The sequence below is a fragment of the Camelus dromedarius genome, unplaced genomic scaffold (assembly GCF_036321535.1).
Source record: "Camelus dromedarius isolate mCamDro1 unplaced genomic scaffold, mCamDro1.pat HAP1_SCAFFOLD_180, whole genome shotgun sequence".
Classification (NCBI taxonomy): Eukaryota; Metazoa; Chordata; class Mammalia; order Artiodactyla; family Camelidae; genus Camelus; species Camelus dromedarius.
The window spans coordinates 68,548-88,509 of record NW_026989839.1 but is presented as its reverse complement, the minus strand read 5'-3'; the positions used below and the strand labels follow the sequence as shown (position 1 = coordinate 88,509).

The window sequence follows — 19,962 nt, the reverse complement described above, 5'->3', positions numbered from 1 at the left end:
TAAGAGCTGCCGCTGAATGGGGAATGAGTATGATCAACGAGGCCAAGTCAACCTGGTCACACGCGCCCTGCCTTCCTGCGTTGGTGCAGGACCGGAGTTTGTTTAGCTGAGATGAACGCCCCCAGAGCAGCCCCGAAGGGAAAGCTCCCAGCTCTGCGTGGCGAGGCGTGTTCCTTTCCTTCTCAGAGCTGATCACACTTTGCAGTCGTCTGTTTTTACATTTTTTCCCTTAGTACCTGCCTCCCCTCCGGAGTTTTGCTTAAGCAGCACAGGTCCAGGTTTGTGTTGCTGCCTACTGGATATTCTGGGCTGGGAGACAGGCGACCCCACGTCTGTCTCTGGGGCTGAACGGAGAGGGCAGAAGGCCCAGGGGCCCATGCTGAACCGAGGCCCCAGCACCCAAAATTATGGTCTAACTTTGGGCAAATTACACAGTCTTCTTTACCCTGAGATTCCTCATCTGTCCATGAAAATAACTGCCCATGGCATATAGAGTTTCAAGGATTAAAGGAAATCACCAAATTCACAACCTATTCAAGGGGCTACCAGTGCATCCTCAACAGGCACATGCTACCTTTATGGCTGTGACACACGCTAAGCGGGGCGGACAGACACAGTGAACACTGCTAAGTGCCTGTTTGTTAAGTGTTTCATGAGTGTTATAATACTGTTTACGACTTACAACAAACCCAGGAAGAAACGAATATTATAATGCACATTTCACAGATTCACCAACAGATTAAGGGAGGTTACACTCTAGTCCAAGGCCCTTTGGTGAGGAAATGGCGATTTAAACCTGTATCTGAGCCCAGGCCTGGGCTACATCTCTCTCCAATCCACCTGTCCAATACACAAGTTTGCACAGGCCAGCTCTTAAATGCAATGTGTGCCACCGTTTGTCAATATTTGTTAATTACCATAAACTGCTCTCAGAAACTGCTACAGAAAAGACAGGTGGACCCACATCCCTGCCAACAAAGTAGAGGAATTCTGCCTTGCCTTCTCCTGTAATGTGCAGAAACCCTTCCCTACACCACCAAATTCAAATGTATGCTTCATCCGTGTTTATGTTTGCACACGGAATATTAAAGTAGAAGGTACCTGCAGTAATTCTATCTCGGTTCCTTTCCACGTATCCAGATTATCCACAATCAGTCTGTGAATGAAAATACTACAATGTGAATGAAAATACTGCAACCATGTCAGGAAACAAATAATGCTGAAACCAAGTCATCAGCGGCTGCCGCCATCCCCCAGCGAGGACAGGCCTGAAGACCAGCCTCTACAGCCACTCACAACAGTGCCCTCTGAACAGACTGAGAATAAGACAAGACAGGATACTTGCCCTAGATAGCTAGGTGCTTGTCTAAAGAATGAATCCAGTGAGCCCAAATGATACATAGAAAATCACTAAACTCTTTAACTTGACATACCTGGCTTTCTTTAGATAACAATGTTTTATTGTTCCTACTACCTGGTCTTTGTTGTAAAGCTCCTATATATCCTAGCTCCTCCCCAACCTCTTGGGAGCAGTCCCTCAGAGCGATCTGAGAGGCTGTCATCCCGGCTCGAGTCCTCCCGCCAAATAAACATAACTCTTAACTTTTAGGCTGCACATGTATTTCAGTCAACAGTTTTGGACACCATGAAGGGACCCAGAGCAGACTTTCTCCACCTGAACTCTCCGAGTATCCAGAGCCTTGGTACCAGCAGTGGCCCTTTGTTCCCATCCACCTCCTCGGGGAGTCCAGATGAATTTGGGTGAGTCTATCTTGGTTCTCAGATCTCCCATATTGGGTGATAATCCTGAGTTTTATTTGGCGGTGTATCCAGGTACCTGGCCCTCCAGTTGAAAGATACTGGGGGGGAATAACCCACCCAGTGGAGACATACTGGGTGGGTTCTGGTTGAAAGATAATGGGAAACACCCATCTTTTGGAGACGTCAAAGGTGGGGCTGGTTGAAAGATACCAGGAAAATACCCAGTGGAGACATCCAGAGTGGGTCCATGTTGAAAGACACTGGGGTCAGGACTGAGTGGTTAGGTAAGAGGCTGGTCTAATGTTTTCCTCAATTTGGTTACCTCCATTGAATTTTTCGGTATAAAAGTAAAACTCTTATGAGGAACCTTTCAACTCCAAAAATGGGACCCTCTTCCTGGCTGGTAACAGTTTTCTTGGATGACTGAGAAACTTGCAGCAGTGGTATAGGCAAAGACTTCATGCCATAGAGTTGTCCCTGCGGGAAAACCTACTAGCAATTTTATTCTGACAACCCTACCTTAGAATGGGGAATAGAACTTTCAAAAGAAAAAAAAGAAAAAAAAGAAAGGAAGAAAGGAAGAAAGAAAAGGAAAAAAAGAAAAATAAATGACAGATTGCCAGCCTCCAACTAATTCCCCAGCCAGGTTTATATACATACAAAACTTACAAATTTAATTGGGAATTAAAAATATTCTCACTCTTAAAGTAACTAACCAGGCCTGATAAAAACATTTTTTGGAATTCTGGACTTATAAAAACCAAAACCCTTTTAGGGGGAACTTGGATTTCTCTTCATGTGTCCTTGAAATATAAACGTTTTATCTTTCGCTGGGTGTTTTATGTGTGTGTATGTATGTATATATGTGTTTCCTTTATGTTTTTAATGGAAAATTTGGACTCTGCCATGCAAAAGGTACAAGTATTTTGTACATATGGTGGCCACACAAATAAATTGGGATTCTCAACAATCCTTTGTACCAATTTTCAGGCATTTTACCATCTTAACCTTTGTTGCATCAGTCTGGACCATGAATTGCTTTACCTTTTGGAGAGTAAACTTTTGAATTTTATTTAGGCAGCACCCCTACTCTCATTTGGAAAAGCCACTTCATCTTATTCGTTTAAAATCATTATATATATATATAAATTGATGGCCATATGATGGATCCCTTAATTTGGAAAATCTTTTAAATTGGTGAGAGTTGAAAGAGCTCTCATTATAAACAGCCGTTTTATTGGTATCTATTAAAATCAAGTTTAAAGGTAGAAAATATATCTAATGGTTAATCTAAGAACTTAATTTAAAAAAACTGGTTTAAATAGCTACATTTATGTTTTTCCTTTCCCATTAATGGTTTTAGAGATGTTAATAAAATCTAAGAATAATTAATGTTAATTAGGTTGAGTAACTGGAAAAAAGAATGTAAAAATGTCGAAAGATTTTTTTCTTAACGGAAAAAAAAAAAAGATAAGGGGCTTATCCAAAATGGGTAAATTTTTTTGATGGTTATTTTGAATGAGATAAATAAAATGGACATTTTTGGATTTAGAGACAAGGTTTTAATACTACACTACGTAAAGTTAAAAAAAAAAGTGGCCAAAGAGGTCACCTACTGCCCCCCAAAATTAAAGTTCAAACAAGTCCGTTTTATTTACCCCAGTTTAAAATGTATGTATTTATAGGGATAGATACATATAATATATTTAGACTGTGATATTTGATCAATGACTGGGGCAACAGACCAATTAATCAAATTAAAAGTTGAGAAGGGCCTAAGTTCTTTGGCTCAAACTTGGGGATCCCAGAGACTTTTCTATAAAATTAGATACAGTGAAAAAAAAAAAAAAAGAAAGAAAAGAAGTAAAAGGCTTCTGGCATTCCTTCTAGAAATAAAAATTATTGATTAAACCTAATAAATATTAAAATTAAAGGTATAAGATTTAATAAAATTGAGATAAAAGTTTGTAAAATTGGTATGTTTAAATGGGCTTTATATAAACTTTTTGCTTAATTATGTTGTGGGATAGATATGTTTCAATGGAAAAACGCTTCCTCTTCTTGGTATTACAAGGCTGGGCACATTTCTGTCCCTCAGAAAATATTAATTGAACAAAATAAAGGAAACCAATAGAGTTACATGAGCCGTCCAATATAATGTAAAACTAAAAACTAATATTTAGTGGCTAATAGAAAAATACAATAAGAGGTTTACCCTGGGTTTAACTTATAACTCAAGGAAAAGAGACCTTACTAAATGCCTTATGCAAGCTGTGGAAGACAAGATAAATTGAACCTTAAAGTTTTAAAACATGGAATTCTTTGTTTACAGCTCTTCTCACTGATACAAAAAAGCCAAATAAGGAGATACAATTGGGCCTGCGTGACAGAGCAGTTCTCTGGGGAACTGGAAGTGTCTGTCATTTTCTTGCAGATCAGAAATGTATATACAGCAAACACTGACCTAGGACTGAGCCTAATTAGCTCAATGAGAGAAAACTTAAGGCCAAAGAAATTTTCGGCATTTTAGAGCTCAGAACTCTGATGGGTCCGTCAGACTTTGTCAAGAAATCTTAAATGTCTTTTTCATAAATAGTAAGCCTTAGTGATTTGAGCAAGCAAATTAAGCTTACTCCAACTATTATTATACCTATCTTATAAGTAAGTTTTAAAGTGAAGCTATGAGATCTCTAACTTTGGTCTGTTTATAAGCCTGAGTACACATTATAGATGTGAGATATTTCTACAGCTAAAAAAAAAAAAAAAAAAAAAGTCAAAGAGCTCTTCTTAATTGACGTAAAAAGTAATAGCTTACAAATTAAGTATTTTTAAAATAAAAACTGACTAAGTTGACCTTCAGTTTCACGTGAACTGGAAAATATTCAATATTAAGGTAACACTTGGTATTGTTTAGTTTAAGTATGTTCTAATTAATATAGACATCTTTAAAGTCATCAATATTAAGTATAATACCTTTACTGTACCTAGGTTTAATGAAAGTCAAATAAGATCCTGTTATATATGTTACAGATTTGACAAAAAAATAATAGTAATGTGGTGTGATAAAATTTGAAGTAAATTAAATGCAAATGAGATGAGAGTTTTGGGTAAATTTTTTAAAATATATATTTAAAATGTATGCTTAAGATAATCTATAAATGTTTGGTATCTAAATTCTAGAGTTGTGCTAAATTAAGTTAAATGATAGGATTTTATTTAATAGCTATACCATTTTCAGATAAAATAAGATTGATATATGAATTACTTAACATATGACTTCCTCTTACAGAGAAACTAAAGGTGTTTAGAAATATTAATAAATGCTTGGTGCCACTCTGAAATAGTCTCTATTATTAAGGGAAAGATTTCAGTAACCTAGGAAGGTAAGATAAATGTGTAAGGGAAGATATAAGGAATGGAATTATATTTTGTTAATGAAAAATAGTGACTTTGTCCTGAATCTGGTTACTTCTGAATGGAAGAAAAAATAAGGGACACACTAATACGAGTATAGAAATCTGGGGAAGGCTTGTGGAAGAGGAACCCTGAGGAAAGAGTTTTGTACGTGGTCAGAATTGGCTAAGTTTAGAATCAATTTGGGCAAAGTAAATGAATCTTAGAAGTAAGCTGGTACAAGACTACATTTGGTTTTCTCTCTGTTAAGGGGACAAAATTTTCTTAAAATATTAATCCACCTTCAGTAACAAATTGTAAAGCTTCTTATGCGAATTAAGTGATCTGTTGTGTCTTTACCTTTGAAATATTTTCTTGTTAATGAGTAAGTACTACTTTACAGTGATCTATACATTTATCTGATCAAGTGTTTTCAAAACTTTTAACAAGCTCCCCAAGTATCAATTTCTCATTAAAATTCTTTTAGTCTCCAGTTAACTATGGGATGCTACAAAGGGTCCCTGAAACATCTCAAAGAGAGATTTTAAAGTAGTAAGTTTCATTTGGCATGTTAACTAACATGGGAAGTATTGTCAAATGAATAATAAATCTTCCTAGGTTGTATTGTATGAGAAAATATTATTAATATAGATATTCTAGAAATTATATGGACTCCCTAACATTCTGGTATATCTGAAATGTTACCAGTCATAATTCTGGTTATTGTGACCAGGTTTCTTTATAGATTACAGTGTAATGTTGTTTAACCATGCTGTTAATTCTGTTGTCATTTATAGGCAGGTAATTGTTTTCTTCTGATGATTTTGCAAGATACTCTCTCTTCAAGGAGATTTACTGATTTCTAATAAATTTCAAACTATAGCACTGAAATAAACTGGGTAAGAAATTTTAAAGGTCTAATGAAAACTCTGATTAAAAGAATTAGTTACGTGGGACCGAATAAACTGATGAATATGGTTACAATTTTTGATTTTGTCTGAAATACTACTGGCTTTTAACCTGTTTATCAGACATAAAGAAACTCTTCTCCTTAAACTAGTTATGATTCACGTCAATTTGATAAATTATACCTATGTAAGCAGACTTAGAACAGTTATCTTTTCTCTCTATCTGATCCCTCAAGAGACTAAAATCTTTAAGGTCCCCAGTGGCTCTATGAGATAAATTAGGAAGATCGTCTCCTAACAGGTATAGGAACATCAAGGTATTTTAAGGACTTCAAAAAGAAAAGAATTTACCTAAATCTGTTAGGCAGAAATCTATGACAAGCCCTTGACGGGGCTTTCCTGGCCTTAGCAAACCTTATTAACATTCTAGCTTAAAAGTCCTTATTAAAAGTTCCAACACAGCCAATTTAAAAGAGCCTATATGATCAAATAATCAGACTTAACTTGTAAACAAATTCACCTTGATTTGACTATATTTGATAAAAATGAGGGAACTTTAGAGAGAAAAAGATTATATTTTAGTGGATATTAAATTCTCATTTTGTTAATTGAGGTCTATATTTATTAAGACACTTCCCAGATCATTCCTTGCTGTCATGTAACATTGCTGCAAAGTTTAATTGAATTATTAAAAGGACACTGTATGTTTCTTTCTGAAGCTTAGTAATATATCCTTGGGTAGAGATCCAATGCCCCATGACATGCGGCCAGGGGATTATACATACTGGAACAGGCATGACTTTAAAAACTGTCTCCAACATGAATGGAAGGACTCTATCAGGTACTCTTAACTAGACCATACACAGCAAAGCTGAAGGAAACTGACTTTCAGATTCATTTCCAATCAGAAAGAGCCCCTGCAGTGCACTGGCCTATAGAGCACTGCTCACCTTAAAACAAGGCCCAAATGGAGAAAAAGCTACCAGGCCAGGATGAGAAGACGACGACATATGAGGTAGACAGCTGACCCAAGACACCAGATCAGGCCTGTATACCAATTACTTTGATAATTTCTCCTACCTTTGATTATGAACTACTCCAATTGTTAAGTTTATGGTAAATTACCTATGTCTAGTACTTCTGTGTTACCTTGGTGGGTTTCCCTACTCCAAGGCTCTAACTAGATAGCCCTCAGAAACATTATTCTAAAAAGGAAATTATAGTTCTGTTTAGGCCACTGTTGATCTTACAAGGTGGGAGACCTCACCTGGCCAATTAATACCTGTTCGAAGCCTGACCATAAATACGAACTTTCTCGTAAGATCACTCAAACTCAGTCAGAAACACAAGAAAAATTTTAACCCAAAAATATAACTTCTTGACTATTAAATTCTTAATCGTGACTTTATTAACGTTACTAGCTGTATTACTTATATCCTGTCTATTTTTATAAGATTGTTTTCTCTTACATTTCCCAAAGTGTAGCTAGGCCTACAACAAGATTGATGATGGCAAATCATATTGAAGAAATACATAAAATTTATAACCCTGCATAAAATAATTATAACAGTGTGATTCTAGGTATGGGAATGAGCAACGAAGGGTAAACATTTCCTGGATCATAACAGACTAGTAAGACAGGCCATCCAGAGAACTTTTAGTATCAACAGGGCCTGATAAAAACACCTAACACCTTGAATGGCAGGTCAGAAGTTTCTTCAACCTGAACTAGGAATGAGCCTTCATAGCACCCTGGGACAAAATTGGTCATGAAATGTCTCTCAAAATATTGGTCGAATTTAGGACCAAGGGGGAGCACTGTGAATGAAAATACTACAATGTGAATGAAAATACGGCAACCATGTCAGTAAACAAAGAATGCTGAAACCAAGTCATCAGCAGCTGCCACCATCTCCCAGGGAGGACAGGCCTGTGCATCCAGCACCCTGCTCAGAGGCTCTTCCTCCCCTGCTCAGCCTAGGCAGCCACTCAGAATGGTGCCCTCTGAGGGGACTCAGAATAAGAAAGGACAGAATACTGGCCCTAGATAACTAGGTGCTTGTAAAAGGAATGAATTCAATGAGCCAAAATGTTTACTTCTTCCCATAAAAAGAAAATCACTAAATTCTTGAACTTGAGATGCCTGGATTTCTTTAGATAACAAGCAATATTTTATCCTTCCAACTCCCTGGTCTTTGTTGTAAAGTTCCTATATAATCCTAGCTCCTCCCCTACTTCTTGGGAGCAGTCCCTCAGACAGATTTGAAGGCTGTCATCCCGCCTCGAGTCCTCCCGCCAAATAAAGCATAACTCTAAACTTTCAGGCTACACATTTCTTTCAGTCGACAAGTCCCAGAATAGACACAACTCATCAATTCTGTAATGGAACACACTGGATCAGGAACCAAAAGCATGTTCTAGTCCAGAAAATCTACGGGACCCTCTTTCTTCCTGTCATTATACAATCCCACCAGAACTCATTAATTTGCTGTCTGCTCATCTGGCAATCAAACTCAGAAAAGAGTCAACTCAGCAGAGTGCCGAGCTGGGGAGAACACCCCGCAGCAGCATGGCGGGCTGCCTGCCCTCCCGCACGCTCTGCTGACCCCTAGTGTCCTCCGTGGAGACCAGGCCAACAGAGCTGTTCCCAACAGCTGCAAAGTCCCACACATTAAATAAAAGCGTTTTATTTTATACGATATGTTACGTATATAACCATCTCTGAAGACAGCTTTGCAAGAAGCCCAAATCTTCAACATTAATCTGCAAAGGCAAATGCTGCCCCCAACGGAAAACAAGTCTTAAAACGATGCTAAGGCCTCCAAACTCCTCTCCAGGACCATCAATCAAACTGTCTGCAGGCCTGAAGCTGCAGGCGGCTACATGTCTGTTTTTAGAGCAACCCCTTCCTGCCGTCAGGTGCTACAATGTCCCTCTACGCCCTCCCATCTGAGGGTAAGAGCAGCCAATGCAGAACATTGCAGGTAAGCACTGACAAGACTGGACACAGAGGATCAGAGCTAAACTAAGCCTTCTGATGACACGAGCTTGTCACTGTGTCATTTTAAAGATGAAGATATATAGAGAGAGGTGGGGTGATCTTGCTCAAAGTCACACAGCTAATAAGTGGCAAAGTCTGTAACCCAGCTACACCCTCCGGTGTGATGCCCCCGCTGGGACTCCCACAGGGTTCTCTCGTGCCTGCCGGACCAGTCCTTTACTGTCACTCATAAAACACCACAGGGTCTGACACTAGCCTGCCTTTTCAGCCACTTCTCCCTCTAGTTTCTCAGGAACAAGGCTGCTCGGGACACTGTGTGACTTCCGGCTCCCCAAACCCTCCGTGCTCAGGGTGGTCTTGCCTGTGCATCCAGCACCCTGCTCAGAGGCTCTTCCTCCCCTGCAGGAACACGTTCCCACTCTCCGCAGGGACACCCCCACAGGGAAGCCCTCTATTCACCCTCAGCACAGCAAGTGTCCCAGGCCACATCCCGAGCTGCCCCATTAGGACTGCGGGTGCCCAGGTTTGCTAGTCAGACCAGCAGCCTCAGAGCCAGGGTTTATGCCCGGGTCACCCTGCAAAACTACTGCCCGCCATACAGCCCCCAGCCAGCAGGTCACCTGGAAGTCGCAGCAAGTGCCCCACCCAATCCCGAAGTCTCTTCATTTGCCAGCACCGCTGATGACTGGTCTCCAAACTTTGGTCAGTTTTGCACAAAACAGCAGCTTCCACTGTGAAGCAGGGGGTTTTCTCTTCTGCTCCCCATCCTTACTGGACACGTCAAGGGAAACCAAAAGGCCTTTTCTCAACCCTTTTCTGATGACACCCTCCCACCCACAATATTCACATGCTCAAGAGCTTTGGGTCCACGTGGTTTTGTTTCCCATACGCTAAGTGGCTCAAAACACTGCGGGATTCTTCCTCTTTTGAGAGTATTAGTTTGTACTGAGTTTATCGGCTTTAATCACTTTTTGTGTCTCTCTTCAGTGTCCCCAGCAGTTGCCACTTTTTACTCCCTTCAGCAGCCTCCCTCCCAACATCTAGTCTAGGAAATCAGCTGTGATGAGGGGTCCGGGGGCAGTCACAGAAGATGGAACTAAGGCACAGACAGGCGACATAATTTGCCTGAGAAGATCAGCTTCAAGCCCCAACACTGTGTGTCACGTCCCTCTGTTTAACACTTATGCTAAACTATTTAACTATTTATAGATTATGGTTATAAACAGATGAGGTATCAAAATACATACAAGGACACACATCAACCCTATGATGTTCATTAACTCCACTATTTTGTTTCTATTTTTTTATTTCTGTTAAAAAAAATTAGGAACCTCTGCAGTCAATATAGCAAAATGTTAATGGGTTTTAAATCCAGAATGTAGAGACGTAAGGGTATCATTAATCATAATTATTTGTATGCTCACAAAATGATTTGACAGTCCCTCTCCCCTCCCGCTACTCGCTACTGGCTCTCACCTGAGCTCCCAGACCACACATCGAACAGCCTTTCACTTTACACACAGCTGAACTCATCAGTTTTCCCCCAGAGCTCCCTCTGCAGCTTTCCCTCCTCACAGCACAGCAGGACCATCACTTACCTCATTAATCCACCCAGAAACCTGGGCCTAACTCCATCCTACCTTCACAGACATCATTCATCCTTTCCTTTTTACCATCTAAACATGCCTAAAGTCTGTTCGTTTTTTCCCAGTGACTGTCCCACTGACTGTCCCACCGCTCAGGTGGAAGCCACCAACACTGCACACCTGGACTCACGAGTCTCACATGTGGCCCCACAGCCGCTCTCCAATACTAGACACAAAAGGGATATTGTCACTCATGTGCTTTTATGACTCTTTTCAAACCTACTGTTCTAAGAAGAAACTCCAAGTTTTTCACCTGGTGAAGGTGTTTGCCATGAAACTTTGAGCTCAGGAACGGCAGGACACCCCTCCTTCTTGGCGCTCCCATTTCCCCAAGGCCCAGCCCTCACCCCCTCAGCTCCGCCCTCTGGCACAGCGCTGGCTCAGGAGGACCTGCTGAGCTACACCAGCCTGTATTCTAACCCTGGTCTTGAGTTCTTAGCAAACTGCTTCACTTATCCATACAAATCCAAGGTAGATTAGAAAGATTTTAGATGTTGAGCTAGACTATTGATTTGGGGATTTTGCACTAGCAACCTGCAAGTACATGTTCTAATGATTCTGTCTTCTTAAAACCACACCCAGGTTTTAGTAGTATTTGTGGAATGTCTTCGGAGTAAAAGGGACTGTACTTTAACAGACTATATGTTTTATAACATGAACAACACGGACAGGGTCACAAATGGAATCGCCTCACAAGTGACAGAAGACAGGTGAGAGGCAGAAAGCAACAGGTCTTAAAGATGGTAAGAGCAAAGTTGTTTCGCCAACCCCCCAAAAATTCCTGAAAGAACCAAAAATTCTGAATTTTGAAAGTAAAAGGCTATCATATATAGAAATAAAATAAATGATCCTCTTCATCAGTGTTTCAAGATCTGACTCCAGATATTTTAGCAGGCCATACTGAATCCTAGCACAGAAAAATCAGATGGACTAGTGGTGAGTAAGTTCCAGGAAAACGGCAGTAATTCCTCCACTTGTGTAAAGACATACACTCACTTGCCGAAGGTGAATGTAGAACGCATTCTGGAGAAATTTGGAAGCTTCCAGGGTCCGCTTCTTAATGGCAAGGACGTGGACAGCTTGGGAGTATGTTTCTAACTCAGTCACCGGCATTCTTACACTGCAGGGAGAAAAGGAGGCCCTCAGTCGAGAGCAGAGATATTCCTGACGTGTCTCCCAGGCCGCGCCTCGGGGACTCAGTGCCCTGCAGCAGCCCGGCCCCAGGCGAGGACACGCAGCGTGGCCCACCCAAGCAGGAGGGGCACTGTGCTTGAGAAATCCCATCCCCGATGGGGGCAAGAAGGGCTGGTGGGGTTGAGTGAACCTATAAATGCCCACAGAAATATGCCTGCATTCATTCAAGTGATACAAACAACAGTAGCAGGCTATTTAACAAAATTTCAATTTTCAGCGGAAATTTTGCCATTCCTTTCCACTTGTCCCCTGCACTCTGAGACAGGCTTAGGCTTTCTCACACCTGCAACTCTGAAGCAATAGTTGTGAAGTCATTTTAATTTGCTGCAAGTGTCCTCGCTCCCCGTGTCACTGTGTCTGTCCTCTCTTAACACAGTCGGATATCTTCCTGGATCTATACCTGAGTTCCTTTCTCCTCCTCCTCAGATCCTGAGATAAAGGACAAGTGAAGACACATGACCAGGAAAGGCACTGTGGACTTGACCGAAATCCACAGTGACCCCCTATGTGAGTGCTGCCCACCCCTTACCTTCGATTCTCAAGGTTCTGCCCAGGGTGACATCCAGCCCAGAGAGGTGGCCCAATTAAAACTATGTGGCTTGGGCACGGGGACAGGTGCAGGAGCTGGTTCCGGGGCCAGGCCCCTCCCCACGTCTGCTCCCCTCTCCACCGAAGCCACGCTGCCAAGCACTCAGGCTCCGTGATCTGATGTCCTTCTCTTCTACTCTACTCCAAACCCTTTTCCTTTTCCTTTTTTCCCTAATTATCCCCAGCTGGAGTGATTTATCAATCGCAGTATCTAAAAAATTTTCTGCAGCCGAAAATGAGGTCTCCAGATATCAATGCCCATATGCTGGCTCCTGAAGAGAGCCGCTGGCTAGGGGGACCCTCACCAACACTCACGGGGCATCAGACATGTTCCAGGGTCGGCCACCCCCAACAAGAGTTTGCTGTGACCCCTATGCCCGCACAGCATCCCTGCTCACAAAAATATAGTTGGCCCACTTATCGGTTATTAAGGAGCAAAAATACAAAATTGCTCATGTTTCTTACTAAAATTATCTATGAAGCGGAAAAGGGAATTGTAATAGAAAAGAACAATTTTGACCCCATGTTAGGTCTGTTCCTTTGGCTTTAACCCTGTGCCCTGTTTTCTAGGCTCAGACTTGCTATCTCTGCACCATTTGTAAAAGAAAGTTGCCTTTAGACTGAAATATCCAGGACAGCCTCTACTCCTGGCCGTGATCTTGAAGGATGCTAACTAATCTGCACTTATGTAGAGATGGCAAGTTGCAAAATAGAGAATAACTTTGTTTTATTTTTGGAGGTTTTACAGGGGCAACATGATTTGATCCACATGGACAGCTGCAAGAACAGCGGATTCAAAGGACAAGCAATTCATACAACAAGAAGTTTCCAACAACCAACTGCAGCCCCGCCCCTTTTTAGTATAAAAGGAGACTCAATTCTGACTTGGGGAAGATGGTTCTCCAGGACATCAGTCTGCCATCTTTTGGGTCTGCCAGCTTTGCAAATAAAGTCACTATTCCTTGCTCCAACACCTCATCTCCAAGTTTATTGGCCTGTCATTTGGTGAGCAGAATGAGTTTGGACTCGGTAACAAAATGACTGCATTGGAGGTAGTATGTCTCCACTCTTTCCTCGTTTCCAATATGTAACATGCACATTATTTATGATCTAGTGCAAATAATTCATCAAAGACAACGACAAAAAGAAACTATACTCACCCAGCTATCAACACTGAAGTCAAAACCTGTCAATTTTATATGCTGTTTAAGAACACAACGGAAAAACCTAACATAGAGAGTCGATTCCACGGAAATATAATTATATCTACTCCTTCAAAACTTTTTCTTTTCTTTTCTACTTTATTTTGTTTTGCTTATTGAAAAGAAAATAAAAGTCAAATCATTTTATTTCACGTATTTTTGTTATAGCTACATACTTTAAATACTACAAAAAGACTTAAATTGCAATAAAAAATTGTTCATATATTAGTATAAAGATATATACACAATCAATGGGGATTAGGAAAGGAATGGACATTTACTAAAAATCCACTGCAATCCAGTCTTTTACAAGCATATCATGGAATATAAGCTCTTTTATCCAGGGAGCCTCACCCACATTCTCACTACTGAGTCCCTTAGTAATCAACCACTAAGTCACCAGCATAGAACCATGTGATCAGTATTTTAGGAATAAATGAGGGAATTAGCTCATTCAATTCTAAAACAAAAACCCTAAAATAAATACTGAACTTATTTACAGATAAAGAAAATTTGTCCCCAAAAAAGTAAAGTTTCTTCCTCAAGGTCACAAAGCTAATAACTGGTAAAGGTAAGATTTGAACTCATCTGCCTGATTCTAAAAACTAAGGTGGAAATCCCATTCTACTGGGGAGTGTCCAGCTGCACAGCCTATCACCCTATCTTTGTTCAGAGCTGGCCTTAGACAGCCTGAGACAGCACCCCATTCCTGTGGAACTCGAGGGCAAATGATAACAATAAGGATTTTATATCCAGCAGTTTCTTAGATCTCATGTATATAAAGTGTCAGCAGGTCAGCAGAAAATCTCTGGGAAACATGAGTGGGTCCAGACCTTTTTGCTGATTAGAAACTCAATCTATCAGGATAGAGTGACCTTCCCATGAGAGGCCACATGGACATAAATTAAAGGCAGCTGAACAATGGAAACTAGCAAGACCCCGGAACTCAAGCAAGGATCCCTGCCCCCACCCAGTTGCCTCTTCATCTGCGTGGACATGAAGACAGAAGACCCGGGTTCTTGTCCAAGTTACACTATCATGGATTCTCACCCATAAAAAGGTACGACTCTATGCTGTCGTAAGTCCTTTCCAACTCAAATATGATGACACCAATATCTCAGCAGAATATCTATGTCTCCACTTCCCCTCTTCTAATAGGAGTCTATTTCTGTGGACACAAAGCAGAAATCCAATTTAAAAAACCATGCAAGAAGCCAGGCGAATTTCTGCTTAAGAGACTTTGCTCTCACGCTCAGTGAATGAAAACTCAGAAAAAGTGGTCCTTCTCCCTCAGCAAATGGGAGGTAGCCTGATTGTGTGTGTGTGTGTGTGTGTGTGTGTGTGTGTTTGTGTGTGTAAATCAAATATAATCATGTCTGGGACGTGTACAGATTATTTTTAATTTCACTGTAATTTCATGGGGATGAGCCAACATTTAAAGTAATTTGAATGTAGTGTCCTGAGACAGACTCAGTCTCTTTTGGTGGAGGAGGTGAAAGGGGAGAGTAAAGGAGGAAAGAGGTAAATGAAGCAAAGAAATAAGAATACTGCTAGGGAAAGGCAAGACGTTAATTTTGTTCCTCATTGCATCACATACAAATTAGGGACTGGCTTTCCCCCGATGTCTTATCGAGCACTGAGTTGCAGAAGAGGCGACAGCCCATTTCTCACTGAGATTGTGACTGTACGTGGCATCTTATAGACACAAATCATTTACCCTGATCAAACACTCTAGCAGCAGGCTGTAATTCTCCTGTTTTGAGAGACAAGAAAACAGGAGTTCAAAGCGGGTAGATAACTTGACAAAAGTCAGAGGACCAGTAAACAAGAGAGGATGAATTCAAACTCAGATCTGAATGCAGAGTCTCATCTTCCCACTCCCAGGGCTGGAAAATCCTTAACACACAGGCTCCCCAGCTCCCCTGCAGTGTTCCTGGCGCCAAGCATTTCCCATGGTAATGGTCTCCAGTTCTCACAGACACAGTGCTCTGTGCAGCCAATGATCTTGATCAGGCCTTGATCATCTACCTGCCACGCCCACCAGGCTTCACCATACAGGCAGGAAAGCTGGCTTTCAAGTGCATACAAAGCCACCCTTGGTCTAACCTGGGCTCTTCTGTGGCTTCTCCAGCCTAAAGGCAGCCATGAAAGTGCTCACAGTTTGTTCGTGAGCCACACTTCCTCTCTCCATCTGTGTCCCCACCTATACTACTTAGCTATGAACATTTTGAGAATCTTGGAAACAAATTTTAAAAAACAGAAAAGAAAGGATTCTGGAACAAGTACTTAATACTTACAATTTTAAATGACAAGTTACAAAGTGACTATTGACAAACCGAATCTTCCTTTCTAAATGTCAGTTTTAAACATTTAAAAATATAATAGCAAAAAATTCTCACAAAATTAACAAAAACATAAACAATAATCTGGAATAAATTCAAAAATAATGCCCATATTCTAAATGGAGAAACTTCAGGACTGTACTGAGGGTTAAAGAAAGAGGTATGAATGTAGAGACATAAACATATTGCATGGAGAAAAGCAGTTTTGTAAAGATGTAAGTTCTCCTAAGAATAATTCAAAACTTACTAAAAAATCCCATGAAAATTCCAATCTGATTTTTTATAGCTTGAACAAAATATTTTGGAATTCTTCAGGAATAATAAAGTCATAATACTTGACAAGAAAATTTGGGATGGAAGAAAAGAATCAAAAAAAATCAGACTGCCAGTTATTAAATAAATTTTTACAACATGTAAGATATGGTGCTGGAGTAAGGAAAGGAGATTGACAGAAGGGAACCATGAGCTCAAAAAAGACTCTAGTGTATGTAAGTATTTTGTACAGGTGGGATTTCAAATCAAAGAGAAAATTATGAATTCGATAATTGTCCTGGGACAGAGAATCACCTGGAAAGAATAAATTCTACTCCTGTCATAATGACCACAAGATAAATTGCAGATAGCGATGTAAATATTAAAAAGTACTAGTAACAGCAAATAGAACTCTTTGCTCTTATTAACTCAACTTCTCCTCACTATAACATGTACTATTATAATCTCCATCTTAGAGATTAAAAAAACCTACAGAAGAGATTTATTCCATTATAAGAGAGTATTTCTAAGAATAATGTGAAAGATAAAACCCATAAGGAAGACATTTACTATCCTAAGAATAGTTTGAGCCACAACAAAAATCAGAAAACTTCCTGAACAAAATGAAAGGAAAGAAATGACAAGAAAAAGCTCTGTGATACATGTTGATGAATTCACGAAGTTAATTTTCATAACATACAAAAAGCTGTCACAAAGCAACAAGAAGCTCCCTCACTTAAATGTGGGCAAAGGACAAAAGGAATCATTCATTTTAAAAAAGTCAAATGGCTAATGAGTGAAAAATGCTCAAAACTTCACTGGTCATCAAATGCAAACAAAAACAATGAAAAAGCATTTTTGCTTATCATATTGGCAAATATTTTTAAGATATTCTAGCTAGTGTCCATCTGTGGGAGAACAAATCATGAGCGACTTTTTCAGAGGATGACATATCAATGGACTTGTAAGCTCTGAAAAACGTACATACACACTGACTCAACTCCACTTCTAGGAATCGTTTCCTTTAGGAAAAAAAATCAGTCCAAAAAGATGTACCCATCATGGCATTTACACAGCACTGTTTACAAAGGTGGGAAGAAAAACTGAAGTGAAATCATATCCAGCGATAGAGAATTGGTTACATAAGTAATTGTGCATTTTTTCATTCCCCAATGGAGAAGGAATTTCTAGTCACTTGAAAGGAGTCTGTGATGAATGTAAATGTCACATCCAGGGACTAAATTTCCAGAAGCCTTAACTAAAGGAATACACATACAAGATCACAGGAAGTTCTGTACAAGAAGGATGCAACTCAAACATTCTTTCTGACAGTGGAAAATGGAGAAAACTTAACTGTCCACCATCAAGACAATGATGCGGTAAATCAAGGCGAGCTGCGGGCGCTGAGGGAGCCGGCGTTTCGCCGTGGTCCAGGGCCTTGTCCACAGCACTCTCCCACCAAATGTGTCCGTGGACAAGAGACGACACCCACACATCAGGAGACCCCTCCAATATATCTGAAAGGGCCGGGTGAGTCTGGAGTGGGAGGATGTCCATGATATACCCCTGAGTGAATAAAGCGAGCTGCAGAAAAACATATAGTATGGTCTCATTTTTAAATAAAGCATATATACACACACCTATACATTGATTTCTCATATGTGTATATATATGTATCTCATAGGCCTAAAGGTCGTGAAATATATATACCAAATTTTCAACAGCTTTTACTCTCAGGAAATAATGGGAAGGGAGTTAGGGGCCTTCCTGTACCACCACAGTTCTCTTTTCAGTATTTCAGTTAAGTATACTTGGAATTTAAAAGTTTATTTAAGTCCGAAGTAAAATGGACGATGCCTCCATAAGACAGAATGCTACACTAGTCTTTAAAAATCATGCCAGGGGAGATAGAATATTGTAGAAAAACATGTAATAAGCCGAATGGAAAATGGAGGTCTCCGAACAGTAAACAGGGACGGAGTGCTCACTGGTTTTTATGACAGAGATGCTACACACTGATGAAAAGAACAGAAAATAAATGTTAAATTGTTAATTATTATCTCTGAGTAGCGGGACCAGGATAGAATCTTTTGCCCCCTTTTTCAGACATATTATATTAAATGCACATTATTTTTCATCTGAAAAAAGCATTTTTAGACGTGTAGTACCACGCATTGGGGAATAATACATGAATACTTACAGAAACAAATAACTAGGAGACACCGCAGCAGCGCCACACAATGTAAAACGGGCAATCCTGATTGACACCGCTCAGTTACATAAGGATCCAGAAAGTGAGAGCACCTGCTGTAACAGGGCGTGGTCCCCTTCTATTTGTCAGTTGTGTCTTCAGGGCTGAGGCAGTTCTGAGCACGGCCAGTGTCAGTTCCGGTGTCTGGATGGATGCTACTGGAGGTGAGGGCACCTGCAAGCAGAAAGGAAGAACAGAAACCATCCTCTGCATTTTCTGTCTTGTTTCTTTGTTACTTTAAAAGAGAGGCATAAATAAGATAAACTGTGTATCTCCCCTACTGAAATTTCAGAAATGAAACCGTTTTTAAAGGCTTCAGAGCTTATATTCTGTCTATAACTGTCTTTACAACAAAGCATCATATTCATTAAATGTTAATTGACTCAGTTAATTAACTCCCTGTTGAAACATTCAAGTAAAGAACATGAAAGGCCTTACGTAAAAGAACCACACCTGCAGTGACTAGCTCAGCTGTCTTGACGGCAAAGCAGTCAGCCCCCACCATCCCGTGGCCCTGAGCTCCTGATGCTGGTAAGAGAGCACGCTGCCGCCTCAGATGGAGAGATACTGTGAAAGCATTTTTTGAACTCTACAGTACTGACAAAACATAACTGACAAATCCCAGGCTCCTTTGAAGCTGTCATTTTCGGTTTCTGGCCATCCCCAGTCAATGAGCAGAACCACCCCATTCCCGAGTCATGGGACTCACGTGGGAAGAAATTTTGTAGAAATTTCAAGGTACAGAATGTAACCAACTATATGTAGAACTCTGACAAAAGAAAAGATGAAATAATCTGATGTTGAAGACACTCAAAATATTCTCCTAAGCCTTAGTAGCTGGAAAGGCTGGGCTTCTCCTCAGCCACTTATTTATTTCACAGCCAGTGAGCATCTCCCACACACCCTGTTTCCCTGTGTCTGCTGGGAGCCTCAGGCACACTGTTGCTGTCGATCTTATAAGTCACAGGGCAGACGAGTGTCTCTCATGCCTGCCACTCTCACACAGGCTCGCCTCCTAGCCTCACTGTCTGAACTTGGCCCCACTTTCTCACCTGTTTATTTGGTATCTGTTCTTCTGTAAGCTGCCTGAAATGCTTTTTGGAACAAGTCAGAAGAATGAGTGGGTAGAGAAATGGACAGTTGGACAGGTGAGAGGTGGGCAGACAGACAGAGAGACTCCAAGAAAAGGGGAACAAAGAAAATTTCCTATGCAGAACCCTCTTCTAGTCAGGGAAGAAAACCGCCACGGAGACGTGTGAAGAGGCAGGTGGCTTAGGGCTTTATCCTGGATTCCATGAAAAGTCCCACCAAGGGAGAGGGTTGAACTATAAATAATAAAAGAAAAAAGCATGCATGCTTGAAAAATATATCTACAATATGTACTTTCTAAAGAATAGATTCAAATCAGCAGGGCCCAATAACAC

The 19,962-nt window shown here is 40.5% G+C and overlaps 1 protein-coding gene across 1 annotated transcript in view; it reads right to left on the bottom strand.

Moving 5' to 3' along the window:
* Window positions 1–19,962, bottom strand: part of LOC135320895 (uncharacterized) — a 142,665-nt gene that overhangs the window by 69,281 nt on the left and 53,422 nt on the right. Inside the window, exons 19-21 of the mRNA XM_064484092.1 lie at window positions 18,488–18,712; window positions 14,744–17,871; window positions 11,706–11,829 (exon numbers count right to left, since the gene is read on the bottom strand). The gene's annotated coding sequence lies outside the window, so the exon portion shown is untranslated. The remainder of the gene's footprint in view (window positions 1–11,705; window positions 11,830–14,743; window positions 17,872–18,487; window positions 18,713–19,962) is intronic.